This window comes from Argiope bruennichi, chromosome 1, assembly GCF_947563725.1.
Source record: "Argiope bruennichi chromosome 1, qqArgBrue1.1, whole genome shotgun sequence".
Taxonomy (NCBI): domain Eukaryota; kingdom Metazoa; phylum Arthropoda; class Arachnida; order Araneae; family Araneidae; genus Argiope; species Argiope bruennichi.
Genome location: NC_079151.1, coordinates 148,943,003 through 148,961,156, shown reverse-complemented (window position 1 = coordinate 148,961,156; position 18,154 = coordinate 148,943,003).

The following is an 18,154-nucleotide window of genomic DNA, read 5'->3' as shown; positions in this document are numbered from 1 at the left end:
ATTAATATAGTGGTTAATACTCAGTGGTGATTCAAAAAATTCTTCAATGCACCAATAAACAATTTTGTAAGTTGCATTCATTTCTAAAACAACTTGAATATTAGAGATTACTGGCAATATTCGGTATAATAGATAATATAATAATTCATTTTTTTTTATTAATAATTTTGCGATTCTCTTTTATTGAATGGAAAGGCAATTTTTAATTCGGAACTTAGCTAATAGAAATGTCACTATCATCTAGTTGAAATTCATTAAAGTTATTTAAATTGCTATAATTAAATGGGTATGACAATTCTTTCTTTACTATTCCTTTATATTCAGTCATTTCGGATTAATTTAGTTGTGATTCATTGTGAAAAATGGAGAAGAAAAAATATATACTTTTACTTTTATAGAAATAATTTATAAAACTTTAAAAAAATTAGAAATCTTTGCTTTCCTACCTAAACGTGCATATAATGATGCCTTTAGTTTTTAGTTTGTGTAATTATTTTTTTTAAATAATCAATATACTATATAAACAGGTTGACCGTATGAGCTACACAAAAGATGCCGGCATAAATAATCTAGGTCACAAAACTTGAAATTTACGAACGATTTTCCAATTACACCCTTATGAAATCCTTAAGGAGCCAACAGTTCTGTTCGTAATGGATAGCTCTAATTTCAAGCAGTAGGTGTGCGGTTTGGCTGATAAATGTTCTACAATGTTGCGAATTTAAATAATGAAATTCTCAACAATTGAAACTTATTAATATATGCCCCATCGTAATCCTTGAAACAATAATGAAAGATGAGGTGGCCCTCACCGTGAAATATTTCTTGAATTTTTGATTAGATAATAATTAGAGAGCCAATAAATGCTCATAAATAAAGATCATAAATGCTTAAATCCTTCATTTCACCTTGCCCTAGAGTATTCTAAACGCTAGAACTGCCTGCCGAGCAACATGCGTTAATGTACAATAATATATAATTACACAAAACGGTGCATTGGATTCAAATACAACTTCGCTAAACATAGAGTGTGGTCGAATTCTGAAATTCAATTATAAATAAATGTTACACGTTAATTCGATACATTATCAAGATTTAATTGAAATTGGAGACCGTTTCTGTGACTAATGGGATGCCTGCCTCTCTGTCTCTAGAAGCATTTTAAAAGCTGCTCGCTGATTGCAATGAAGGCAGACGAGTTTGACTGTGACTGAAATATAATTCAGCCGTATAATTTCAAAATACTTAATGATTACTGAGCGACAGTTATTTTCCCAATCCCTCCCCGTAATAGGAAACTAGGTTATAAATCTGCTGACTTGATTGATCAATCTCAAAACTAAGTTCAACCATTAGTTTATGGTCTTTGCAATTTATTCACAAATAGCATTAAGTCCCTTTTACACTCTTACAGGATTCAGGAATCCAATCGTGATTAAAGCAAGAACCCTTTACTTAGGTAAAAAGGCTGAGAAGCGTCGGAATAAACGTTTCAGAAAGGCGTATTATTAATATTATTTCATTCTTATTCTAGAGTTTAATAGAAATAAATATTCAATGAAATATAGTTGATGGAATAACTCTACTTTTTTATTTCTGATAATAACTAGCTGAGAAATGTGTAGTGAAATCATTGGATAATATGTTCTTTGATTCGGTTATTTTTATAATACAACTATGGAGTGACTTAAGATGCAATACCACTTCTTTGATTATACGAAGCATTCAAAGTGTAGTAACAAATATTTTGTTTAAAATATTAAGAAATATTTATTCCTGATGAAAAATATTTTCTATCACAACCTGTCATCCGATTCTGAAATTCAGGAATAATCTACATCTTTCGATGTTCCTGAAAAGAGCAACGCAGGTTTGTATGGTAATGGTGATGCACATTATGATGCTACAATATTCTTGAATTTCATTGGCTTTCACTTCATACGAATTCCTTGCTCTTACGCTTTTCACTTCTTTTTTAAAGCAGGTAGAGTTGTTGTTTCACTGGTTTATTCATTCTTGCATGTGGTTCCTTATTGTCTCATATCTCTGAAGAATATTTTATTTACACTCCTCATTGCTTATTTCTTGCAGTTATTTTCGGGAATGAATGGCCTAAATAATATAGAACCATTTTATTACAATCGCATCTTTTATGATGAACCTTTGACAATAATACTTGATATTAAATGCCTTCACATTCTGTAGTTAATATAATGATCTTGATAACATTACGACTATTTAAAATCTTGTCTAAAGCTTTTACTTTGCAGGAAATTTTAATGGAAGCAATGGCCATATGATATATATATATATATATATATATATATATATATATATATATATATATATATATATATATATATATATATATATATATATATATATATATATATATATATATATATATATATATATATATATATATATATATATATATATATAACCAATCTAAAGTAAGAAAAAGTTTGAAAACGAAACAAAACAGTTTCGAAATCGCAACTAAAATTTATTACCTATTTCAACTAAAACCGAAAAAAGAACTTCATAGTATTTAGAGAGCGCGATTGCAGTTACTTCTAAAACACAGATGAATTATACAAAAGTATTAGAATCAAGTTAATAGGAAAAACAAAAATTCAAATAAAAATTAAACCAAAACAATTATAAAAAATATAAAAAAAGAATCCGGCCTGAAGACTTTTTCAAGGGTCACAGTCAGGCAGGGATTCAAAGATAGGGATTTTTTCTGTGAAGAAATACATACATTGTCTAATAATGATTCCTCGTGATCCGAAAATCCCCTGAAATTATGCTCAAGAGATATACCATTTTAACAGAAAACAACAAATTAGAAGAAAATAACCACAACAAAGTAAAAATACATTAACAAAAATAACAATAAAAACAAAAAATAGCACTAAAATTAAAAATTAAAAACGAAAAGGCCAGAACATACCATCAACAGTGAAGGAAACTTTAAACTATCGATTGTGATTCCCTGTTTTTAAAAAACTAAAGGTAAATTATGTAAACAGATGTAGGCTCCCAGCGCCATCTATTGAGTGATCCAATATGCAAGGAAAGTTCTATTTTTATTTAAGAAAAAGGATTAATCCCAAACCATACCTTGTTTAGATAAAAAATTGACATTACAGTAATTTCTAGGAAATTCATTTTTAATTAAATTTTTAAGGAGGTTGTTTGATGCTTCAATATAGAATTTTTATTATTGCAAACCCTTTTGATCCTGTTAACTTGTGAGAAAATTAGATTTTTGAAAATTTTAGAGTTTAGATTGGAATGGTAGTTACATAGTTTTGTTATTTTAAAGTTGAAATCATCCCTTTTATCGTATATACCAACTATTGTTTTATCATTAGCAATTTCGAATTTTAAATCCAGAAAGGTAGCCTCAATTTGATTTTTATTTGTATCTTTTAGAATTAAATCTTTTGGATAGCAATTAGTAATAATATTAGTATTGTCGAAGTTAATCAAAAGTAGGTCATCAATATATCTCCACCCGTTTATTAAATTATATTTAATTATTTTTTTCTCATAGTAATGCAGGAAAATATTAGCTAAAGCACTTGAGAAAGCTGTTCCCATTGGAATGCCCTTGACTTCTTTATAAAAATTAATACCATTAAACACGTAATTTTCAGTAATATTAAAATTACATAACTCAAGCCAGTTATTTTTAGGAATGATATTTTCATTTAAATATCCGTCATATATAAAAGACAACTTTATTATTTCTAGTAACAAAGAAGTATTGGATTTTCTTAAAGATAACAACATTAATAAACTTAATACTTTTGATTTCGAAAATCTACACTAATCTACCTCATGAAAAATTAATAAAGATCTGTACTTTTATATTGGACGAATTTTTAAATGAAAATATCATTCCTAAAAATAACTGGCTTGTTGGAAAAAGTCTTCAGGCCGGATTCTTTTTTTTATATTTTATATATATATATATATATATATATATATATATATATATATATATATATATATATATATATATATATATATATATATATATATATATATATATATATATATATATATATATATATATATATTGAATTATGAAGAATAGCTATCTATTCTAAAATGTTAGCATTAAAAATAATTAAACAGGTACGGAAATAACATAATCTTTTTATTTTTAAAGCTCGGAAAATGGCTTTCAATTGTTTAAAGTAAAATGGAAGTAAAAAATTTAAACAGCTCAGAAGTTAATTATCTAGTATGTTTGCTTTTCATTAAAACTATGAGACTTCCTACAAACAATGTTGTTATGGGGAAATATCTGGATATAATGATATTTTGGTACAAAACCTGAAAGTTTTTACAAATATTTATATCCATTTAATTTTAAAATTAAAATTTCGAAAATTAAAGTAACTTCGTACGAAAATGAGTTGACATTTACATGTCTCTTAAATGTTTATAATGATAGATATAGATGACTTTAAGCAATGTGATAGTAATTTCTATAAAAAAATACCTATCCTTATAAGTTGTATTAATGTTTTAATACAAACTATAAGAATTAATGTTTAAAATTAAATATAAATAATAATAAATTTGATAAGTTATTTATAATTTTCATGTAAATGAGTTTTTATGTACGATCCTATTGATATGAGTTTTTCTTTCTACTCATATGAATTTTCACTACAGCTGTGATCTTACCCCACTTCTGATGTTGTTCATAAAAATCATACTTTATTGAATCAAAACCTATCTCCCTGTAGAATGATACATGTAATATGTTACGATTGCGGGTAAAATAAAAGAATTGAATGTTTTTAAATAATAAAAATGACTATAATTGCTAAAAGGAGTAAAGAAATGAAATGCTCCGGGATAATCATTACAAAATTATAATTACATTTTTAATACCGCTTGCATTATTTGGTCAGACTGCTTTTTTTTCTTTTATCTGGAAGCGAAGTTTGAAAGTTTTTGTCTATCTGAAATAAGTAAGAACTATGCTGCATTATGAACAAAAGCTGATTTCTTGAGTCCTCACTGTACAGAGAAATCTTATTAATAGAAAATATCTTCCACGCCAATTTTCACTGCATTCTTTATTTCGGAATTAGATTCTGATGAAATTGTCCTATGTTTCTAGCCAGCCTTTAAAAAAATTGAGACACCTTCTTCTTCGAATGTAAAATACAGAATTAACCTGGTATCAGATAGCTGAGAGTGTGAGTCCTTATGAGGGCATTCTATTAATTGCAATGTGCTTGTGGCGCCGAATGCTACATGACGATATTGTGTTAATAATATCTGGAGACCAATATATTATTCTCTGTATCTTTTCTTACCTATCAAGCATTTTTTTCTCTTATTCTCACATTTATATTTTTAATTTCGGTTATACATTATTTTCATATAATCATTATGATAATTGAAATAAAGAAATCGTTATAAATCATATTATGATTTAAATTTCGGAAATTGAAATCAGAATTTTTTATTAGATTATTCTGAAAATTTTTTTTAACTTATACAAAAGATAACCGCATTTTGGAACGAATTTATTTGCATTTTGATATTCCAAGCTTTTTGTATACCCATTGCTGCAAAAATATTACGTTCATTTCAATTTGAAGCTTTAAAAACATTAACGGGAAAATATCGACCCCTGTGAATGTTTCTGAAATTTTATTTTAGCAATATGCTACAGTTTTCCAATAGATCTGCGAGATAAGGAAATGCATGAAAGGCAAATCTTATGTATAATGCCAAATTAATAACTAAAGTAGCCTTTATCCGTGTTATTTGATTAAAAGCCATCATTTATTATTATGATTGTTTTATACTGAAAGTGATTAAGATACTTCAATTATCATTTTCGGAACAATATTAAAATTATCTAGCAAGACTTCAAAATTGTCCCCATATTTTTTTTATAGAATATCAGTCATTTCATTTTATACACAATGCTTTCTAAGACATTTCCTTTTCTTCAAATTTGATTTAGATGGAGATATCAATGCACCAATGGAAAGTATTAAAATTAAAGTTCAAATGTAACGATCCGATATATTTTTATGATATAGCATCTTAAAACTTTAACACTGTCTCAGAGACTTGCAAACGTTATGTGCTTAGCAGTGCTCTGAGTCACTTTTATTTCATTTAAATTGTGGATGTTGCACGTCTTTTTAAAATGATATTTTGTGTATTTAAAGATGAGTAGAATCTCACTCGCGCATCATGTGTTATTGTTATAAAGGTATTAATCAGTCCATCTGAGCAATCCAAAAAAAGTTCATTTGAATTTCGTGAAAAATGTCATGATTGTGTTTCCTCTTTGAATTTTCTAAAAAAAAGTTAATCATAATAATTTCAGTATCATGGTATTATCTCTTATATTAAAGAGGTTTGTATATTTTCTCCTTTTAAATAATACTTTTTCTTAGTGCAAGAAAAAATAATATAAAAAATTGATATGTTAAAAACGTTGGTTCGATTTCATGGCAATTAATTACCAATTATACGTTGCAAAAATGTGAACGTTTTCTTTAATTAGAAATAATGTCAAGAATGCGTGTAGAATCTTTATTGTATTTATTTTTGCGAACATTCGTTGATACTTTAGATCATAATTGTATTTCCGTTTTATATACACCAATGTCATTTTTTTATTTTATACTTTCTTCTTTGCCTCTATTATTATGACTTTCGTTTTTATAAAAGAATTGATACTGATCAAAAATATCAGGAAGGTTTCAACAAACAATATCTTCATTAATAATATCTTTTAATCTTTGTCTATCGAATCATTAATATACATGCTTAAGAAAAGCATCGTAAAAAGTTTTTTTAAAAATAAATAAATAGATTCTATTATCAAATCGCGTAAGAGGTTTTTAATATACTTTCCCTGTTCCAACTCCATAACTCATTCTTATTCCCTTAAGTTCATCATGTACCATTTTCCTTTTACGTGCATTGAGCTGATAACCCTCTCTAAGAGAATTTCTAAATTTCATATACGTTGTTTCATTTCTTCAATGGATTCCCTCGGTGATTCCACACTCCTTTCTTTGCTCTGTCACTCACATGCTAGCCAGAAGGTCATTCATCTTTTATTTCCTTGGGTGAAACTCAATCGCTTGGTACCCAGGGTTAAATCGTGTTTTCTATTGTATTTAGCTATGCATCATTTCAAGTAAACGCCCAACAGAAGAAATTGCACATGATTTCATCTGCAGTTGTTTGCTTTTGGAAAAGAAATTTCATGCTTTGGGACATAAATGCTTGAAAGCAATTTATACAGACTTCTTTCAGGGCTTTCATTTTGATTTCCCTACAGACCGCGAAGAAGAGAGGAAATTCTAATAAATAAAATATTAAGTTCGTCTCTAAAATGCGCTTCTGAATATTCAAGCTCACTTTTTCAACTGTCGTGGGAATTGCTGGAAAGCAAGTAAAAGACATAATTAGTCATTTCAAAAACCGGCACCCTATATTAACACGGAGAAAATAAATTGAATATCTGGTAAATAAATACAAACGCACTGAATTGTGACATTTAAATATGATTTTTTGTTTGAAAAATTATATTTCTTTGTTCTCTGTTGTTCTGATTTTGCATTTTAGTACTTGCATATTTTTTGTTTGACGCTACCTTATTGATTAATACCACATAAAATAGGAATGCACTGACTAAATTATAACGTATTTTGAAAGTAAATTAAAATAATGGTCTGAAATGCTATCAAGAAAAATTGAACGAAAATTTGAAAAAAAATTGAGAATAATAATAATTTTTTAAATTTTATATTTAGTATAAATTCCCTTTTTGTTATTTCTTGTTTGAATTCATTTAGCAATTAGGCATTCATTATTTCTAATCACTTGCTTTTATTACTTGGAAAAACAAAATATCATTTCTGAAAGCATACTTTTATCTTTAAGATCTGAAAGAAGCTTCATCATTAAAATTCCATTATTATTTATGACAACAACTTTGCTCCATCCATGTGTTTAGAGGAAAGCAAATAAGGTTTAATAAATTCATTTTTATAACGTTTTGAATTTAAATAATTAAGCTGTAAGCAATTCAAACTTCGTAATTCTCACTGGAGAATTTTTTTTTAACATCAGTAGATTTTTGGGCTTAGATCCAGTTAAAGGGCATTTTAATGATGAATTAGGCAGCAATTAGAAGGCCTAAAATAGTTTGAATGATTTCATTTTACCAGGTAAATCCTGTTCGCTGAGTGCACTTCAGGTCAAATTCACGGTACAGCAAACAAGCAATAGATAGTAATTACATAAAATGACGAATTGAATAGAAATTTATCTTCGTTAAACATGAAGCATGTTCGAATCTGAAATTTAATTATTAACAAATGTTACACTTTAATTTGATATATTATCGGATTTAATTCAAATAGGGAACAGTGAATGTGATGAATGAAATTTTCCAAAGATTTCTCCGAGCACTTTAATAGTTGTCCTTCAGTTGCAATTACAGTAAATTAGAGCTGAAATATGACTTAGAGGGACATCGTTTCATCAATTTCGGAACGCTTTAAAAGTGCCTAACAGAAATTTATTTCTCTATATGATTATCGCGATTAAATCTGAGTTATAAATTCTATTAACGATTCTTTCTCAAGTTAGTACACCTTTTCATTTACACGAGAATGCGAAACTTAATAAGAAAAGACATTTATAATTTATACCGTCATAGGAAATCTGTAATATAGAATTGTAGAAAATATTAATAAATGATTCTAGAAATAAAATTGATAAACTGCTGGGGTGAACAAACAATTGCCATTCTAAAGGAGCTTGCTTTGAACGCATAATATAAATTCTGAGGAATTTTTATAACGCGTAATTCTGAGGACATTTTTATAAAATTTTCTTGAAACATTTTAATAGTTTAATAAAAAAATTTAGAAATAAGATATTAAAATTTCGTTACATTTTTCAAACTGCTTCAAATATTAAGTAGAATATGTTTCACCCATTCAAAACAAATTTCAACCGAAATATCGTCTTTGAATTTATTTTTAATCCATTAACCATTTTCTTGTATTTAGTTTTTAATTACTAATAAACACCAGTTTGGTTTAAGGATTCAGCTTGTACAGATTTCAATTATAAGATAGCAGTGATAGTGAGAGAGATTTAATCTATTTAATGGACTCAATAAAAAGTGAAATTAGCATTAATAATAATAAAACAATCTATATGTAATTAGATATAAATGCGTTTATGTGCTGTATAAATTGAAAGTGGAAAATTGAACCATTAAAGCAAATACAAAATAGGAATGTATTAAGACTTTGAGGGAATTCTGTCTGTTAACCAAAATTATTAGAGTGTTACATTTGTAAGAATATGAAAGATAACAGTGGTGCATTAATGCTTTTGGAATTTCATTTACCACATAATCATTTCTACGATCATTTGTAATCATAAAAAGTAAGCAAATACTCGCGAGCGCGCGTGTGTGTGTGCAGTACATTATTTAATGTACGTTTCCATTTCAATCAAAGCTTTGCCTTTTTCCTCAAATTGAGATGTTTGAAATCAATCATAATAAAAAATAGTAAAATGAATTAAATTTTACTTTTGATTCTTTTGAAAAATGAGTTGAAATGAATCAAATAATCGTATTAGTAGTAACATATAAAAATCGGAAAAACATTATTACTAAAAAAATGAAGTAAATCTCTCATTAGATGAAATGGTCTAATTGTCTAATGAGGAATTCTAAATAAAAGAGACTAAAATTCTGATGCAAGGAAATCGAGATCCAAAACTCTTATGCTAATGCTTCGAAAGAAATGCTTTAAAGCGATGCTTTAAATGCTTAATACGGATGCTTTAAGCCACACAAATGTAGGTGTGAGGGAGGAAACTTTATTTCGAAATACGCGCTTTTCATTACGTTAGGAGTCAGGAAACAGAAGCTAAATGCATAACAAATCTGCTATGTAGAAGCAACTTTTTCATCAAAACATCACACAGGTTATTTCATCATCTTAAAATTTCACCGAAATTTCTAATTTCACTGCCATTTATTAAATAGTCTTCCTAAAAGTAAGAAAGAGAATGATTTATGTCATATTTAATGGGGCAGCAAATATTTAAGCATTAATCGGAATATCTAATTTCTTAAGATTGCTCTCATGACCAGTCATCATTTCTAAATTGAAATTAAAGTTTATATAATATGTCTATTCGATAAATTCAAAATTTAAAAAAGAACGTAGCAACTACATATTCCACAATTTTTTATTGATTCATTGTCATAGGATGATTCCAAGAACAGAATTTCTAAAAAAGTTGAATGAACAACATGGAGGCAAAAATTGTAGATGAAATAATATATGAAGACTTTTACACTCTGGAATCAGTTCATTTGGTTTTACACAAAGATGACAAATCCAACAGGGGTGTCATTGAAATGTGAAATGAATTGTTGTTAAGAAAATAATTCTTTAAGAAAGTAAACATAAGCTGTCATGGATAAAGATTAAATGTTCATGTTTTAACAAGTATTTTATGTCGAAGCGTTATAATTCAGCGTTTGGTTCTTATTACGACAAAGATTATCTACAAAATCGCTTTATTTTCATAATAATGCTGTACTATCAAAAGCAAGAATGAATATGTCGTTCTGGTTCTTGCACTTTAGCATTGGAAAAAGATTGGTATGAAATTTTCCGGGCTAAATTAATACGGTATTTAATAATCAGATATGAAAAATAAAATTTATCCAATAAACATTTCCTGCTAAACTTTTAAATGTATTATGAATTTAAAAACTCTCTCTGCAGCTCATGTGGCATATTTAAGAATGCAAAACTGACAAAAATGATGTTTAACAGAAAAAAATGATTCATAAATACTATAAAATGTAAAAACTGGAAATTTTGCTCTAAAATGAAATATGAAACTAAACCACCAGTTAGAAGACGTGTTTTTCATCGAGAATGGCATGGAAGAGACTGTAAAATTCTTTTGACACTTCATGTGTATTTCGAAGGCAGGGATCGATACCATTAAATGTTTTCTTTCTTCCATTATTCAATTTTCTCAGCGGAAACTTCAATACAATTTTTGCGAGCAAAGACATGCTTCTTAAGTCAAATGTTATTAGTATTTTCTGAAAGCTTAATGGTGTATGACACATCTGTAGATACTTCGATTTAAAACATTTTAATTTTAATGAAGAACTAAATAGAACAGTGACATTTAATTCATTCACCTCAATTCAAATATTTATATTTGGAGGTGTCCTTTTTTCGTTTCTCTTTTCTGAACTTCTTTAATCCCATTTCATTCTAAAATGCAAAATAACGTTTCAGCCATAAGAAAATACTTCAACACTAATTAAAATCTCCAATTTAAGGATTATCATTCATATAAATAGAAATTCTGATACAAATGCCAGCAATACTTTATCAGTATAATACATAAAAAATTGTAATATCATAAAATCTCAAGCTATAAATTCATCATTTTCGTTATTACACATAATGCATTTTTAAGAGAAGAAACCTAGGATAAAATATTGCTGGCATTTGACAGCAGGAATTATACATTTCTGAACCTCAAAACACTCTTTCGTTAGATATATAAAATATGTATATTTAATGTATATGGAATCAAGTATTTGGAATAAAGATAAAATATTTCATTGTTAGTGTGAAATTCTGTAGTAAGGGAAAATGAAAAAAAAAAAAAGTCCTCTTGGCAAGCTGGAAGGCAAATGTAGATTTCTATACTTCTAAGTTACTATTTGAAAATTTTTTCAGTCTTTTGACAAAACCTCACAGGAATGATCTGGTCGAAACATTCTCGCTTATCTTCCAACTAACCCTACCCCATACCCTAAAAAAACGTTGGACCTAGGATAAGGTCACGAATACCTTGAGTGGCGTTCACTAACGGCATGCAAAGTAGTTACAAATTATAAATCAGTGATAGTTATAAAGTACAGATCTTTGGTATAAATGTACCGTTTTAATTTATATTTTAAAAACACGTGTTTCGGATGCAGTTTTGCAGACCGATTCATATCAAAATTTGACATGGAACTACACTTGTAGTCACAATGGTCGATATAACGATTTTTATTGAGTTCATTGCGTTTAAGATTTATCATTTGAATCATTACGTTTATGATTTTCTCTCATTTACATGCGGTTGTATTATGGACCGACAGATGGTCAAACGCTTAACAGATTTGGTTCAAAATTTAATACGAATCTCTTTGAGATGCTAAACCTGCGTGCCGAACTTTATTTACGCAGTTCTTTGTGATTATTGAGTCCATTTGTATTCAAACAGCCAAATAGACAGACAGGCATCCTCTGAACAGATTTGGTTCAATATTTGATAGAAATCTATACATTTGGCGAGAGAGCCGTGTATGAAATTTTAAATATATCCCTCAAAAATGTGTTCGAGATATTTCTGTTACAAACAGCTATAATACCCAAAACATGTTCTGCGTTCTCAGTGAGGTCCAGGAAATGAAGAATTCCATCCAAACTTCGAGTTTGAATTTTTTGAGGATTGCAATACCTTCTCTATTCTTTGTTTACGTTGAAGTTGTGGAACAACCATATGTAATGTTTATACTGCTATCGAATAATTTAGCATTTATTGAAAAATAAATAGTATCAAAGCACAGATATTATAAAAATAATGCACATTTCAAGGTTTGTTACAAAGGTATATATCAGAGGAACTTGTTGCTCTTGCGTTTTTTAAAAAATTATAATTTCCAAGTAACAGAAAAGAAAATTGTTAATGCTTTAAAAACTGAAGAAAAGAATAAATCCTTAGAATGGGCCCGGGATCATCCAAATGGGTCTGTTAAATAGAGTCTATATGATTGTATATCCACTAATACGATGAGATGATTTAAAATCCTAGATACAACAATCAGAATTTTGGCAAAATAAAAAAAAAAAATCACAGAATTATAAAAAGATGACTTCAACAAAAAAGGAAAATTATGCAAATAAAAAATAATGTATTATAATTTCGAACGGCTCTAAAGGCAGAATACAGCAAACTTTACACAAAAGAAGAAGAATAAAAGATAATACAAGTTGTTTTTAGTAAAGCTATTAAAACAGATATCCAAACTCCAAAAAAAATCCTACTTCAATGGCTTAAAAGTTAAGGTTATAAACAAAATATAATTTTTTTCAATTTCTTTAATGTAAAAATTTTAATTTTTTAAAAATTCCAATTAAATGTTTAATAAATAAAATAGCTCAAGGGAAGTTGGCTCAATTTTTCTGATTTTCCTTAAAATTCAAAAATTTCAGCTTTGATAACGATCATTACGAATTATGTTTAAAAAATCTGAAGAAAATTATAATACTTCTTATAAATTTAATTATAATATCCAGAATACCTAATCGAAAATTTGAAATAAAAAGTTTTGCTCTCGTATAAGAACCCTCCTAACATGCATATTTCTACAAAAACAAAAATGGTACTCAAAATGAAAATTCTTAAGAGCGTTTTAAAATTTCGACATTCGCTGAAGGTAATAAATAAAAAGTTTTTCAATTCTGATTCTAAATTCGATTGGATAAAAATGCTGTTGAGCTGCTGTTCTATTTCGAGCTTTTATTTAAAAGAGAAATTAAGATTAAAACTATTAAGGAATTTCTCATTATCTTTCACAGAAGCAAAGTATTGTCACGTAGATACTCTAGTGCGGAACTCAATGACACACACACACACACAAGAAGTAGAGCTAAACCAATTTATTAACTCAACTCAGAACTGAGAATACAGTGACTGACAAATCTTCTGCTTTTATGCAAGCAGGGAAAGTTCCAGAATACTTTTCTGGAGACAGTAAGAAAAGTCCAGAACTAAAGAAATGTCCAGTATCTTCTGGAACATGAAATAGAGGAAAACATAAAATCAATGAATTAAATATTTACACATACATTGTCTCTAGCGGGATTCGAACTCAAGATCTATTGATTATGAGACCAGATGACCATTCGGCCATTGAGATTCGAATGCCTTTCTTCAATGTGGCAGTATTATTGAAAAAGTATTATATTTTGAAATATGAAATTAACTACTTTAAACATAATCTTACTGGAGGTGCTGTTGGATGCTATTCATCTAAGCCATTCTTGTATTATTGTTGTCTGTCGTTGTTTGCAAGCCCACATCTTTTGAGATTTGCAGGAATGGGCCATGCTCTGTAAAGAAAAGAATGTCTTCTAGCATCCAATTTGTTGGATGAAGACTGATTTTTGACAATTCCACCTCATTTCAGTTTTCCTATTTTTCAACCATGACTTTTCTCGGTTGACTTTCGATATATAACAGGATGAATTTAATGCTAATGTAAGTATATCGATCTTGCACTGTTGAATATGCTAACTGGTCAGCTTTCTCGTTTCTAATATTCCCCACATGTGCCTTATCTGCATGATGTGTATATTTGAAGGGCTAGCAGGATTGGATTTTTTTTTTTCATTATTGTACTTAATTTTTGGTATTCAATCCTACTTCCATGTTGTCAATATGATTTATCGATACTTTATTGTCATTATGTATTGCGTCATTTACTGCTTCAAGTAAACCTGCTGTGTTCCGCGTCGTACAAGTGGTATTGTCGCTCAGTTGGGTCGGCCATATGTAGGAAATAACAGATAATACAGTCTCTATATTTTAATGATACTAATCTCTGAGGGAAGATTTCTTTTTACTAAGGAAACAAAATAAAATCGAATGTTTATATCGTCAATTCTTTTTATATATAAATTATATTAGGAACAAAAAAAGTTTCAGTAAAATAATTACTCAATATGCACATATCTTTATAGCCATAGACACTTTTTAAAAAAATATATATTAAAATAATAAAAAGTGGAACGATACAATAATTTTTATGAGTAAAAATAATTAACTTGTGGAAATAATTTTGCCCTTGCTTTCAGTTGACAAAAAAATATCTGTATATTTAATCACTGTAAAATTTTTACAAACATGAAAGATCAAGTTATATCCAAAAATGATTATACTGTTGATAAATTTCAATAAAATAGATAATTTTTAATAAACGAAATATTTAATAAAATTTACTTACTAGAGTTTAATCAGTTTACTTAATATCTTATCAAGCAAGGAATTTCTTACAAAGAATTATTTTTTAATTGTGTTACATACCTATATTTTGTCTCTTTAGCATCAGTATCATATTTGTTATATCCACGTTTGTAATTCAAAATTTTAAGTGAACGACAACGTTGTTACATTTTTTTTTTTAGTTTTAAGTGAATGTTAACGCTGTTGTAATTTTTCCATAATTAAAAGATGTCGATTTAAAAAATGGCTGTTAGTTTTTTGTTTTTGCTAAAAATATCCACTTTATTGCGTAGAATCTGGGATTCAAATAAAGTGAGTGACATTAGCAATCAGATAATACGAAACATAAGCTTTATTTTGAGATAAATCACGTGCGATATTTTTGTGACTGTTTAGTAAACGACATTTTCGATTATATGTTAAAATATTAGAAGGAAATTCTAAAATTTTGATTTAATTAATATTTCATAAATATAACTTGTTTTTAAACTTTTGTACAAAAATTTCCTCTCTAAAAATATTGAACACTTTATCTTACTAAAAACGCGACTAACAAAAAAAAAAGGAATCGTCATTTATTCATTTCCGGAAAAATATATTCTGTTACCCAGTGGCTAAAGTTCCCAGTTATATCCAACTTTTCCAGAAAAGTAATAATTCTTTTCTGAAGCAATAAAATACTTTTAGACAAGATTTATCTGCAAAAACAAATAGTTTCACAAAAGCAATTTTAAAACAGTTGCAACAGAATCAATTTTAAATTTTCTATTATTATTAGATGATAGAGGAAGGCTCGAAGACTGAAACAAATGCGCTTGCTTTCAAATTGATAAGAAAAGAATATTTGGCTGCCAGCTTTGTTTATTTTTCTTGGAATATGTTTCATGTGTCGACATCAATGATTCCTTTTGAATTTAGATGATTGAGTCTAACACTCTTTCAGAGATATTTAATAATTTTTTGAGAAACATATTGACTCCTAAGATTTAAATAAAATTGCTTATTCTGTTTCATACGAGAAACATTTGTTTCGGAAAAACAATATTTATTTTCCAAATTTTTTTTTAAAAAAAATATTAAAATAAAGTTTCGATAGTTTATATTTCATTTCTATATATTTACTTTAAAAATTTAATTTTCAGTGTTTTTTTTTTTTTTTTTTTTTTTTTTTTTTTGCGTATTGGTATTTTTGAGAGTAACCATCTAGTTTTAAAGTTATCATTATTTGTAATTTATTATTATTTTTGGACAATGGATACACTTTTGAAAAAAAAAAAAAGAAGTAACATTTGAAACCTTTTATCGAATGCATTACATTTATCATCTTCTGTATGAAGATTTTGCGGATACCACTTAATGAGTTTAGAATGACTGTGAAATGAACCGAAATTGAAATAATGGCAAACGATTTTTAGTGTACTTTGAATTAAAATACTTTTAAATATAAAAAATGGAATTTTTTTTTGCGTGAAAGCTTTGAAACATCTATGAATAAAAATTTGAATTTTAGAAAATAAAAATAATTAAGTTATGAATAAGATTGAAGGTTGATTGTTTTATGTCATTAAAACCCAGAATTATTCTTCTGCCTGTTTATCATATTCAAGAATATTCCAAAAATTGGCAGGTTGTTAAACTTTCCTTTCGCCCTGTTTTAAGTTCAGGCAATTCTTTTTAATTTTTTATTTATTTACTACTAGCCGCCTTTGGCGACCAGCCGGTTCGCCAATCTTAATGTTCGTTAAAATTTTCATAATTAAATATTTTATGCAATTCCCACTTTAATAGCTTCTTCATCAAAATATTTTAAAACTTCAAATTTTGATAGGCATATAATTCACTCATAATGTTATAAACGCCTTCAGTCATAACGTAATATGTATCTCTCTCATTTTCTGTTGGCTCCCATAGAATTTATACTTTAAATTAAAGTGGAAAGGATTAATCTGCAATTACTATAATAATATTTTTTACTGAAACAAAGTATTTTTTTTTTTGTACTATGATTATTGAAAACAGTCACTGAGTGTTTAAACTTTATGGGCACTAAAGAATATCTTTCTTAATTTATGTAATATTTCAAAAATTTGTCAACAAAATTTTCTCCGATTCATCATGACCAGATTGATTAATTAACAATGTTTGATTTTAAATGCATCAAACACTAAAAAAAAATAAATAAATAAAACGAATCGTTTAAAATAATCGGTTGAAAACAGGTTAAAAAAACTACTTAAAAGACGATGGTCTTAAAACTATAAGCATACACAAAAAATATATAACTAACATAAATACACTTTAATTACAAAAGCATGCAACTAATCTGAAAATAATTTAAATCTTCCGTTGATATTGGTTGTCATGCCAACAATCAGAACACAATGTGCATGCGTGAATTTACAACGCTAGTTACGGTAACGCAAATGCGTGAGTTTTTCTAAGCCAGTTGGGGTAACGATATGCAGATTAGAAATTTCTATTTCCTTTATTCTGTTTTATTTTAATTCAAAAGTATTTTAGAATTAATCTGAAAGATCGATTAATTAACAATGTTTAATTTTAAATGCATCAAACATTACGAAAATAAACAGAATCCTTTGAAATAATCAGCCGAAAAATCTTAAGCCTAGCGTCATTAGTGTTGGGAAAAAAACTGAACTCTTACTCATTTGGTGGTAGGGAATAATTTTTTGTCGAGAAAGTTAGCTTTTAATTAATAATTAAAATTCTATTTCAAAATTCAAAAAAAGGGACCCCAGGTGCACATTTCCGACCTCTAAGGTGTACATCTACCAAATTTGGTAGCTGTAGGTCAAATGGTCTCTTCTGTGGAGCGCCAACTCACACACACACACATTGAACTTTATATATAAGTATAGATGTTTTTTTAAAGCAAGCGAAGAGGGGAAAAAAACTATTCTAAAAAACTGGGTAAAGCAGGTGTTCTTATTAAATAAGTAATTTTTTTTAAAAATGAAACGAAAAAGGGGAAAAGTTATTCTATAAAATTGTGTAAAGCAGA